Source organism: Rhinolophus sinicus, linkage group LG02 (assembly GCF_036562045.2).
Source record: "Rhinolophus sinicus isolate RSC01 linkage group LG02, ASM3656204v1, whole genome shotgun sequence".
In the NCBI taxonomy this organism is placed as follows: Eukaryota; Metazoa; Chordata; class Mammalia; order Chiroptera; family Rhinolophidae; genus Rhinolophus; species Rhinolophus sinicus.
The window spans coordinates 65,163,873-65,177,663 of NC_133752.1; the positions used below are offsets into that span (position 1 = coordinate 65,163,873).

Consider the following 13,791-nt stretch of genomic DNA (forward strand, 5'->3'; position numbering starts at 1 on the left):
GTACAATAGTATCTATAAAGCTTCAATTTCCCACCAGCATTTATTTTCTCTAGAGCAATCTAAGTCTGAAACTGAGCTTAATTTTTCAAATGATTAAATCAACCTGCTTTTTGTTTATTTAATGTATTTACTTCACTAAATACCCCAAAACCCATTTTATATTCAAGTAACAGAATGTCTAAAATTTATGTTAATGTATAAATAAGCTAATAAACACAAATAAAGTAGTTTGAATCATACCTACACTGGAAAATAGGAATAATATTAATTGCATTGTGAATGAAAGTAGAAAAGAAAGCTGTGACAAAGAAATGAAGGTAAAAATATCTAAAAGAAGGAATATGCATTGGAAAATGTATTGCCTAAAAATCTGAGTGCAATGTTTTTATAGTCTAACTCACTCAATATCTTTGAGTAAAAAGGAAAATCGAAAATCTTTGAAAATAGATTGATAATAATGTATAATACATAATAATACCAGTAATTCAAAATGAACTTGAATTATTTTAATATAAAGAAAAATAACATAGTGGATATTTCTAATTTTAGTCTGTATATTTATAATAACTTACATTCTAGACATTACAAAGTCACTTTACAGAAATTAACTTTAGTAACTCCAAAAAGAGAGGAAATTCCAATTTACCTGATTATTATAAAGGCCTGTTTTGCCTTCAAATAATTTGATGAAGAAGATGAATATATGAGTATGTGTACTGGTCTAAGGTTATGTTCCTTAAGGACTTTTATGTTTTACTCCATAAAAAAATTTGTGATAACTATAAACAATACTTCTGAAAATAAATTGCTTCATATTAAACAGCTTGGTGCTATAAAATGAATATATTTTATTTCCTAATATTCACATTTACTATCACGTATATGTAATTTAAAACAAATGGAATAAATTAAACAAAAATCACTTGAGTAGATTGTGTTGGTATACATGTGCCAATTTAAAAAAAAAAACAACTTTGAATAGTTATTCAATATTAGATGTTTAAGAAGAGGTAGAAAGCCACTAAAAGTATTTTTTTATTAGCTCATTTATTTTTAATAGAGCTGGAGTGTACTTCCTCATAACAGCAAATACTTCTAACTATATCATTTACATATTTGTTCACAAGAAATGTCATTTTTTATTTCTAAAAATGTATAAAATTTCATTTTAGTAACTCATTCAACATGATGAATTTTAAATATGATACAAAAGAATATACTAACATAAATATAAAAGTATTAAATTATTTGAAATTACTAACAAATGGATTAACAATAGTAATCTATTAATTACCTTAATTTGCTCTTCAGTTGCTAAAAATCCATGTTTTTTTTCCTCCAATTTACTGAACATTTAAACATTTCTGTAAAAAAATGCAAAACAGAAAACTTTAATTACACACTGAAAGCATACTTTGTTTTATGGTTATAGTTATAGAACTATTTGAGTAGGATTTGTATTTCTTATTGTTTGCCAGTGTATTTTTTCCCCACTACACTAGGGTTATAGAAGAAAAAACATGGAATATAAAAGAAATTTAATTTACATGTGACAAATTTTCCTCCATGATGTAATTTGCTATAATGTTCATTGGGAAAAGGTAATGAATTGGATATGTAAGGGATTTAAATTTTCCTAATTGAAAGAACACTTGAGTTTTAAAATACATCCTGAAATTTCCAATAAATTTTCTGATTTCTTGCAACAGCCACTTCAAGTTAAGATCCAAGGATGCGTCTAATCACTTTTATCATTAAAGAATTCTTGTGAAGAAAAAAAATATATATCTATGGGGACTCCTTAGTACATTTCGCTATTGAATAATATACACTCATACACACACAAACACACACATACACATATATCCTCCTTGTACATATGTATACATACACTGAGAATGTAATTATAATCTAAACAAATTTTTATTTTAAAAATATTAGAAAGGAATAAATAAAAATATAAAAGTTTACTTAAATGGCACATTTACAGACAGGAGGCAGTTATTTTCCCTTTTTTAAGTTGCCATAATGTTTTTCTAATTATTTTATTATTAAATTAATAATACTAAGTATTTCACATACCAAAAAAATAATGTCTTTCAAAGTTTTTTGTTTGTTTGTTTTGTTTTTTATGTGTTTGGTTTTTTTTTAATTTAAATATTTTCTAATGGTTTTGCAGCTGGTCATATCAATTTTTGAACTGTCTAGTGAGTCTAAGTACTTTATACAAGAATCAGCTGCAGCAGTTAATTATTGTGATGCTTAATGTTTATTATGCTATTAGTAGTAGTCTATTAGGAGGAGTCTAATTAATCATATGTGCCAAATCAATGATAAAATTCATTATCTATTAGAATTTTGTCCTCAAATGGATAAGGTATTAGCTATGACCAGGTAGTGCTTACCATAAAATTAGAATTGATTTGTCCTTTACAGAATCACTACTGATTACCATTATGGAAGGTGTCAAAAATGTATACACATTTTAAGAAAGGAAAAAAACATATTAAAAGTGTAATACAATGAATGACGCTAGGATTCATTTGATTAACACCATCTTTTGAGTGAACATCATACTACATATTGATACCGTAATTCAATTCAATTTCAATTTCAAAAATACATAGATAAGATCTCTTAAAATGTGTATATTTTTGGCACCCCTGGCATGCATATATATATATATATATATATATATATATACACACACACACACACACACACACACACACACACACACACACACAGACAAATTGGTGGAAATGTTTTCACTAATATAAACATTATATTTTACTTGAGGATTTAAAAATATTCAAGCAAGGGGAGTCATTGAGATTTTTCTACCGAGTGCCCACCCATATCCAGCCCATTAGTGAGGTTTTGTACCACAAGAGCAATCTAAGTCCATATTTGAATCCATGCTTGACTACTTAAACAGGCAACTGACAGCAATTTTCTAATCAACTTCATGAATTTTCATGCACAACCATTCTTTCAATAAATCGAGCATATTCTTTTAATAATTATCGGTTATTTATGTAAGGTATTTTTCACTAATTTTTTAAGAACAAGCATATCTGTTCTTATCAATATTCTATATATATGAACAATCATGAGTAATGAAAGCACAAGCTCTCCTACACATATCCTCATCCTTTAGAACTTCTTTCTCCCATTTAGGAAATACATTCTGAAATCCAAACATTATTATTTCTACAAGTTCTCCCTGATATCACCCACTCCACCGCAGACAGAAGCAATCATATTTTTCCTGATCCCCCTATGTCTGTCTATTTTGCTATTTTGCTAAACCCTACAATGTAATGTACACTGCATGAGAATAAGAACTATGACTACTTCTTCAATTAATACTACTGCTCCCGGGGCCGGCCCTGTGGCTCAGGCGGTTAGAGCTCCGTGCTCCTAACTCCGAAGGCTGCCGGTTCGATTCCCACATGGGCCACTGGGCTCTCAACCACAAGGTTGCCAGTTCAACTCCTTGAGTCCCGCAAGGGATGGTGGGCCCTGCCCCCTGCAACTAAGATTGAACACGGCACCTTGAGCTGAGCTGCCTCCCGGATGGCTCAGTTGTTGGTTGGAGCATGGGCTCTCAACCACAAGGTTGCCAGTTCAATTCCTCGACTCCTGCAAGGGATGGTGGGCAGCGCCCCCTGCAACTAAAATTGAACAGGCACCTTGAGCTGAGCTGCCGCTGAGCTCCCAAATGGCTCAGTTGGTTGGAGCGCATTCTCTCAAACACAAGGTTGCCAGTTTGATTCCACGAATCCCGCAAGGGATGGTGGGCTGCACCCCCTGCAACTAGCAACGGCAACTGGACCTGGAGCTGAGCTGTGCCCTCCACAACTAAGACTGAAAGAACAACAACTTGAAGCTGAACAGCACCCTCCACAACTGAGATTGAAAGGACAACAACTTGACTTGGAAAAAAGGCCTGGAAGTGCACACTGTTCCCCAATAAAGTCCTGTTCCCCTTCCCCAATAAAATCTTTAAAAAAAAAAAAAAAAAAAAAAAAAAAATACTACTGCTCCCTAATGAAGTAAGCACTTAATAGGGCCTGAAAAATGCTTACTGGGTAGATAAAACATTTACACTGCTTGTTAAAAACCATTTATTAAAAAATGTTTATATTGGCTTCACATAAATTGAGATCAAGAACAAAAATGCACCATAACATGTGTCTTAGAATTTGTTTGTATAGTTATCTTTATAGGTCCTTTTACTTTTTTCTTTTTGTACAGGTGAACAGAGAATTTTCAAGTATTAATAACAGTTTGGCTATTCAAAATCTCAGTGCTTCACTCAATTACATCCACTTAAAGCACTTAAGAGTTAGTAGACAACTCAAACGAAAGAACACGCTTACAAAGGGTAATTAGCCTCTTAAGAGGAAGAAGACCAGGTCTGAATAAAAACACAGGAAAGGAAAAGGGGAGTAGACAAATAGGAAGAGAAACAGAAACCTACAGGCAGAAGAAATCACATTGAGTGATACTGTTCTATCAGTACAAAGTAATAAGGTAAATGTCTAATTAATAAACTTGATCTGAAAGGGGTAGTAAAAAGGAACTATTAGAATTATTTTTTGAGCAATGTGACTACTTTGAGGAAAGCACTAATGGAGGATATAAAATTAGGTATGTTTTACATGAAAATGAATCCAAACAAATATATTTTCATTACTGTTCAAAATGAAATAAAAAGCAATTCACTAGCAATTGATATTGCAATTCACTCTATGTCTGATCAATTAGATGGAAATACCTTGGTTATAAACAGAGTACTTTAATTAAAAATTAAATCAAATTCATCCACACTTTAGATAAAATGTTATAAACAAGCATATATATATGTGTGTGTGTGTGTGTGTGTGTGTGTGTACATATATATATATATATATATATATATATATATATATAAAAACATCAAAAATGGAAAAAATACAAAAATATTTAATTCACTGTTTAAAAAAATAAATACATAATGAAGATGAATGTTCAAGGTGAATTTTCTAATCATTAGATAGCAAGTTTAAAAAGAAGAGCAACTTCCTTCCTTCCTTCCTTCCTTCCTTCATTCATTCATTCCTTCCACCAACACATGTGTACTAACTACTCAGGCATTGTTTTAGGTGCTGTGCATTCAGTAATGAACTGACCAAACAAAAATAGCACTTAGTTTACATTCAAAGGTTCAATGGAGATTAAGAACAGAATATGGGGGGGAGGAGGGGTATGATATTCATTTTTAAAAAACATTTTTAATATTTAAAAACTTTATTTTGAATAGTTTATAGTCTCATTTAACCTTAAAAATTTTTAAAGGATTTAAGCAATTTACTTACATTCTCACCTAACCTTTACAAAAGTCTTCTGAGGCTGGTATGAACATTATCTTCTTTCTTTTACAAATAAATATTCTGAGACACCCAGGGATAAAGCCAGAATTTGAACCCAAGTAGCCCAACTTCATATTCTACGCAATCAAGCATTTTCAAATAGCATTAAACTAATTATTACTGTCCACATGTGATAAAAGGATGCTTATAATATAAAAAATAAGCTTTCAAAATATTTTTTCCAGGAAATAATCATCTCAAAATTTTATAACACTAAAATACTAATAGAGTGTACCTCACCTACACATTCTGATATTTAAATGAGATTCCAAGAAATCCCAGTAAATATTAGTACAGAATTAAGATAAAAATATATTTTATTGTCCTTTTATGACATTAATTGCAAAATTATGTGACATCTCAAACTGAACTATCCAATAACGTTTCACAAAGCAATGAAGAAGTGACATGTACAAACATATTTTTAAAACATCATTCTGGTGTCAGTAAGTGGTTTGCAGCACAAAATGACAGTAATAATTTTTAAAAGATCAGTATGAACTGATTTTTCAAAATAAAACATAATAAATTTGAGAACATTTTGTAAAGCATTTGTTTTTTCTGTACATTTTAGTCCTTAAATCATTTTTGGAACTAAACAAATAGTTAAATACTGGGTACCACAATTTCATTATCTGTAAAAAAAGAATATGGCTTTAATATTTCAAATTATTGGGGAACTAAAAAAGAAAATAAGAGACAAAGCTCTAAAAAGAGACACATTGAATTCATTTATGACATCCCACCTCCACATGTTCAACTAGGCCTTCAAATGTTACTGTACTCATGATATTCAAATCATTTTTCCAGCTACCGTCTTGCAGTATCTCTCAATCCACAGTTCTGTGGGTTATCTTCAAATACTATCTACTTTTATTCTTTATTGATAACTATTATAATGTACCACCATATTATTATCTCTGTAGAGTGCTCACATTTCTTTTTCATCTCATTTCCAATACCATAATCCTTACAGCTATGTGAGGTAGGCAAATAAGGAATGTTTTCTATTTTACAGATTAGAAAACTGCAACTCATATAGATTATTATGGTTATCAACTGATAATGCCAAGGCAAGATTCCAAGATATTTTATTCTTCATTTGGCCTCCCGCCACTACATGTTGTCACCACAGGACTCCTTACCTGGCATATTGCAATAGCAGCTTGGTCTTCTCATATCACCATTCTATCCCCTCTTAAATCTCTTTTGGTAGCTGTAAACTACTCTGAGGCCTCATTTCTCTCATGATGGTTTTCTGCTGAACAATCTGCAAAAGCATCCTACTGCTATCCATAGAGTCAGGCTTTCAAGACCATCAATAGAATGAATACAGTCTCTTTTAATGAGGACATCTTTTTGAGACTACTCTACTGCACCAAACAGAATTTCCACAACAGCCAGCTTGGGCTGCTGACTGGCTCCTCAAGGAGATTATTCGAGACACTGTGGCTTGTTAATGCAATCCCCTGTACCAAGAATGCCCTCTGTACTTCTCTACACTTATACATTGAATACCATGCTAATACAATGCTAAGGACTCATCCTCCCAGGAAATTAGCCTCAACATTTTAAACACAAATACATCGCTTAACTCCTGGTACATTTTAAATCGGGAATACAAACTTTAGTCTTAAATGTACCATATTTTCCACATGTGATGGTTTACAGGCCCCCAGAAAGTAAGCCACGGTTAAAAGGACAGTGCCTTGAGGCACATGTTTTAAATCAATAACAGAGAACTGAAAAAAAATTGCCAAAACAACTATTTCAGGACTATGGAAACTGACCAGCCATACAATACACTAAGAAGTATTTATTCCAGAAAAACTACTCTACTTCTGGTAATAACAGTAGGGATCACATTTCTTCCTGGGAATTCTCCTGGCTCTCCTCCATCCTCTGCTAGACTTTTAGGTCATAATACAAATCAAATCATATTTTATTGAGATATAAATCTTGATAAACTTAAAAATAAATGAAATCATACATAGTGAGTTGTCTAACCAAACACAAGCTAAATTTTTTAATTTATTTTTATTAGTTTCATTTGTACAAAACACTGTAATAGTTAGACGTCTATCATTTATACCCCTCACAAAGTGATAACCCCCTTCCCCCAGTCTACTATCCCTCTGACAACACATACAGCCGTTATATTTCCACTGTCTCTATTCCTTATGCTGTACTCCACTTCTTATGAATATATATATATATATATGATTATAGTTGACATTCATTATTATTCAACTTCAACTTCAGGTTTACGTCACAGTGATCACACATCTACAGCATCCCTAAAGTGGTCTCCCTAATAAGACAAGAGTCCATCGAATACTCTACAAAATCTTTACAATGTTATTGAGCACATTCCCCAAATTGACTTTCATATCCCTGTGGCAATCTTGTGGTTACTGATTGTGCCTTCTAATCCCCTCACCTTCCTCCTTATCCCCACATTTGGAATTCTCTGGATAGATACCCAAGAGTGGAATTGTTGGGACATAAGGTAGTTACACTTTCTATTTTTTGAGATACCTCCATACTGTTAAACTAAAATTTTTAAAAAATAATAATGATAGAAACTTTTGGAAATCCCTAAACATATGGAAATTTAAATAAACACTGCTAAATAACCCTTGCATCAAGAAGGAATCACAATAAAAACTAGAAAAATGTTTTTAGCTAAATCAAAAGTAAAGCACAACATATCAAAATTTATGGAATGCAGCTAATGCAGTACTTAAAGGCAAATTTATAGCTTTAAATATCCATATAGAAAAGAAGGAAGTTTTCAAATCAATAACCAAAGCCTTCACCTTAAGAGAGTAAAAAAAGAACAGCAAACTAAACACAAAGTAAGCAAAAGGAATAATAAAGGAAACAAGGTGGAATGTTGATCAGAAGAACAATGTTAACATGAAAACACTCCCACCAATTATTTACATTATGAAAATCATTATCTTTTCTAGCAGTCAGTTTCTTCATCTTTACCATAACAAATAGAATAAGTTCCTCATAACTTCCTCCCACTTATAGAATATTTTCTTTGGAACAGCCAGTATCTATATAGGATATAAATAATATATGGAAAACGCATAGTATATTATTAGGGAAAAAAGAAGTGCAGATAATACAAAACAGAGAATAATCCGCAAAGCTTAGTCTATGCATTACCTAGCATTTCATATATAAAAGGCTGAACTTCTTAAATTTTGTTTAGAACAATATCAAACTAAGTTAAATTAATACAAAATAAGTGAAGAAATCTATTGTGGTGCCATCAGTTTGCCTGCCTAAATGCAGAGGATAGGATAGAACAGGATAGGATAGGACAGGATAGTGTAGGATAGGATAGGATAGCATAGCATAGCATAGGATAGCATACCATAGGATAGGATAAAGTAGGCCAGGAAAAGGAAGGCAAAAGGAAGGGGAAAAAAACACACACAAAAAAACACCCTTAATTAATGTCTTCTATGTCTAAGATACTGTGTAATATTTAGGATTAGTGCAGTATACACAAATAGAGAAAATATTTTATTTATTAAAATCAAAACCAAACATTTGGCCTTTTACTCATTTCCTTTAGTTGGCAATTCAATTACACAGTGATTGTTTCTACCCCCACATAAATGGTAATGTCCTAATTAGTTAATCAGAAGTCCATGGGATATAAAACATCAAAACTCTCATCTCAGCAGGTATTTGGCTAAAACATTATACTTTGAGTGGTAATACTTCCAGGGGTCTATTTCTGCTGTAGTCATTCAGTCTTAATAAAGATACTAAAAGGCAAGGAAATTATTCTCTTCCAAGTATCCAAAACTACCCAAAGCTTTCATATTCACATGTACCTTTTTCTTGGAGAGTATGGCCTAGGACTTAGTCACAGATGCTTTAGCTTGTTCCTATGTAAAGATTTATGCAGCTATTGCCCTATGGCGTAATAAGGTATATATGTGACCTGTTGTGAATAATTTGTCATCAGAAGATCTAGTATTCTGCTGTACACAGGAAAATGAGACGCTTACTATGATAGGAGAAAAGATGGTAAAATATACAACAGATGTGACTATTGGAGGCTAGAACCAATACCTAGAAGAGGACTCAGTTCATAGTGGACATTCTGCGTGAGCAAGATGGATTTATGGCTGGTGGGGGGGTGGGGGGGAGGGAAGGGTTGCCTTACCTCCTTTTAACACTTCTGCATGACTACTAGTCAGCAGCACACTGATCTAACCCTAAGATTTAGGAGGTTACAGGAAGATCATTTCTTCAGCAATATATGTTCTGTTTTTCCTCTGCTTGTGAAATAGCTTTCAAGTTATCCATGTAAAAAGCAATCTTCAATTTTATATTTCCCTCCCTCATAAAAAATGGTGATGTTATCACTATAATTATATATACATATATATACACATATATATGTAATATGTATCATATTTGAATTCTAAGCATAGTTTCCAAATATAATAGAATGTATCAAGCTTCTTCCATTTATAGTAAAAATGTGCCTACTCTCTGTACTTTTAAATAATTGGTTTCTTGTCAAACAGACTAAAATCTACCCTAATATTTATATAATAAAATAACTGTTAAAAAGTACATAACTTTATATGTTGTATGACAGAACAGTTCAAAATAATTTGAACAGTTTGCATTGTAAGTAATGAAAATATAACACAATAATTTAATATTTAAGAAGTTTCATTAAGAGGGGTATATAGATCAATGCTCATTTGTTTCAGTAGCAATATAGCAAATTCTTAATAAATATTTTTTTTCAAAATACAGAGGAGTTAAGAACGAAATAAATGATCTCAGAATTCCTGTTAAAATAGGAAACTGTAATTCATGAATGACAGAATTTTCAAAGTATACCTCAACCATGTGAAAACATATATCCTTATTTAGGACTGCTATTGTTTCTATGAATATGCTATTGTAAAGCTCATATATTTTTCTTTTTTTAAGGTGGATATACAAAAAGAAAAAAAATGCAGTTACTTTGTTCTTTATAATAGACATATTTTTGAAAGTTTGCATGTGAATTAATTCACTTTGAATGTACTGGAGGTATTTGTTATTTAAATTATCTCCAGATAACTTTGAAATACAGTGCATATAACCATCTTTCAATGTATATTATGTAAACATTGCTCCATATCTCCTTCCCTTTGACATCAGAGCATAACATGAAACATGAGTGCTAAGACAGTATCAACCACAATAACTTAAAGAGTACACATCCTGATTTACATGAGAATCATCTCAGAATTACGAATGTAAGAACATATTGTCATGTCTTATTTAATGTTCAAAATTAAACAAGAAACTTTAAAAATGCATTGAAGCAGAAATGCTGAAAAATGAAAAAATGTCTTTCTTTCAACATTACCCTATCCTTAATTATCAGTTTTTTAGTTCACAAAAATGTACTTTCCCTCATGGCTAATTTAGACAAATAAAGCAGTTTAATCTCAAACTATTAAATACAGGGAAAATAGTCTAATAATAAGTGATATATGCTACCAAATATTTCCTCTAGACTCCTGATTAAATTTTTCAAAATGGAGTTACTGAATTTTAATATACAGTTTCTGACTCTCAGTTCTAGAAAAACAATTTTTATCTACCATCTTTAAGAGGCCAAATTGTCAACTGATATCAATCCCAAGGAAAATCCAAATTTCCAGAATCTTAAGTTTTAGTGAGGATGAGAACCTGGTGTCTAATGAAATGTTCTCAAAGGTATAAAGAAATTCAGACTGCCAACAGTGATACTTTATCTTCAGATGAACTTTTTCCAAAAATCCTCATTCCTCTGGTCATTAAAGAAAAAAAAAATCAATAAATATGTTCTAACTAAAGTTGAAAATGCTTCTGAGATGTGACCTCTGCCAAAGTATTTTGGGTATATTCCACCTAGGCAGGGGGCACGGTGAGGGACCGAAAAGACAAAAGAGAGAAAGAGAGAGACAGAGAAAGAAAGAGAAAGAAAGAGGGAAAGAAAGAAATGCTTCTGCACAAGCGGAAAAAAAAAAAAATCTGGCTGGAGGGCTTTAAGGGATTAGATTACATATTAAATATCAGATTTCTTTTGCACTGCTACTCTGCTTTCTCCTTTTTTCTGTCCCTTTCTTACATTAACTGCAGTTCATTGCATGAAGTTTTATTTCACATTTTGTATAAGATTTCAAGCAGAAAAATCTTAAGTACTGAGATCTGTAAAATGGCGTGCTTTATATTCCACAGTAGTAAGTCCTCTATCTGAGACTCCAATATCTGGAAATCAGACCAAAGTAACATATAGCCCTAAATAAAGAAATATGTTTTCTTGGTTTTTTTTTTGTTTTTTTTTAAAGTCACACCACATCAAACCTCAATGTACTTGATTCATGGACAGGCCTCCAGTCAAGACTTAGTAATTCTTTCTTTTCTATAAAGTTCTAACAAACAGAAATCAGAAGAAGCAGAGGAAGCATACAGACAGATTAACAACCATTATAAATACTTAAAGGACTGAGGAAAACTTAACACTACCTAGAAAGAACTTTGAAAGCAGTTTTAATTCAAACTGTCAAACACCTGGGGATTGCTACTTTAATTAGGCGAATGGTGCCTTAATTTTTTCAGAAAATTTTTTCTATCCAAACAAGATTCTATATAACTGAAGTTTCATTCCTGCATAATTCAAACTAATTAGAAATGATTAAGTTCAAATTCCACTGGTATTATAGACAAAAGTTAACATCCTTGATAAAGTTCAAAGGATGTATATATATATATATATATGCATGTATTTTACTCATCCATCTTGAAGATATCACTTTTAAGAACATACAGTTTAGTTCTATATATTATGTATATAAAAAGAAGAGCATATAAACCACCATTTGAAGTTACTTTGATATCACATAATCAGAAGGGGAACAATTTTTACCACTCCTCTGAAAATAATGTCCACTAGAATTTCATTTTAATTAGTAGGTTTTCTTTGGAAAGCATATTTATTCTCATACCTTTTAAAAATAATGATTATTGTCCAAAAGCTATCAACACATCCCTTTAAAAAACAAGGTCTATGAAACTAAAAGAGTATGTTCTCAGAATAACAAGTCAAAGAAGATTACACAAGGGTAATTACTTACCTAAATTAAAATATTGAGATTTTAAAATTTACTTGGTACTAAATTTAGTTTACATTGTTACTGTATATAACCAATTTACTTTGAAATATGCATTCAGGGGATATAAAGGACATACCAAAATTTAAAATAAGAAAATGGTTTTTTTCCTCTTTTTTTTTTGTTTTAACTTTTCCCATTAATAGTTAAATTCTCAAATTCATATAGAACAAAATATGCAAATATAGTTTTACCTATAACTACAAATTAAAATAAAGTTTTAATGCACTTATTCCATGAAGATTCTATTTAAAACTAATAGTCCATCAAGTGTGAAAGGAGGAGATGCAAACTGGGCTGATCCAACACCCACGGGTAGGGGTTGAACATCAGGAGGGATTATCTCAGTGGCAGCGGACCCCCTGAGGAGTGAGGGGTTCCATCTCCATAATGGACTCCCCAGCGCACGGGATCTGTGCTGGACAGAGGTGTCCCCACAACATCGGCTGTGAAATTCAGTTAGGATTCGGCCACACCAGATGAGGCAGAAGGTGGCTAAAACCTAGAATTCCCCTTAAAGTGCCCGCACACAGACTCACTCATATGCAGGCACTCACCCTGGGCTCCCCCAGAGGGGTGGCAATTTGAGAGGAGCCAGAGCTATACAGAGTAAGACTGAGTTGTGTGGCATTAGGGTGAGGGCTAGAGGGACAGCCGCCTATATCCCTGGGTGGGAAACCACTTCATGTAAAGGCTATAGGCAGGTGCCATCTTGCCTGTGTTGGGCCCTCCCACACATGGCAAAATCTGAAACTGCATTGCCCTGATGAACTCTGTTAGCCCCACCCCAGTGACTCCCTGGGACCTCACCCAGCTTCTGCAGCATCTCTCAGGGCACTCTCAGTCCCTGGGCAGCCAGTCCCACCACACACACTCCAGAAATCTTTTCCAGCAGCAGATGGCCCTCACAGCTTGAATGGCTGCCAGGGACACTTTACTTGGCAGGCAGTCAGCCCTGATGCTGCAGCCTTTCTTGGACAGCTCTCAGAAATCTAAGGTCCCAAGGCAAGTGGTGGCTGGCCTCAGTGTCCTATGGGCATTTTGTGGAGTGGCCACAGGCTTGGCACTGGTCCAAGAACTGAATCTGCATTAACACTGTGAACACCACATACCCCAACCTACTGTTTCCCTGGGACCCAGCCTGGCTCAACTCATGCAGCACCACCAGAGGCACTTTTAGCACC

The 13,791-nt window shown here is 33.0% G+C and overlaps 1 protein-coding gene across 23 annotated transcripts in view; it reads right to left on the bottom strand.

The window, feature by feature from the left end:
• ADGRL3 (adhesion G protein-coupled receptor L3) overlaps positions 1-13,791 on the bottom strand; it is a 748,795-nt gene that overhangs the window by 570,573 nt on the left and 164,431 nt on the right. For all 23 annotated transcript variants that reach the window (XM_019743744.2, XM_019743750.2, XM_074324498.1 and 20 more), the window contains one exon: positions 1,295-1,364. The gene's annotated coding sequence lies outside the window, so the exon portion shown is untranslated. The remainder of the gene's footprint in view (positions 1-1,294; positions 1,365-13,791) is intronic.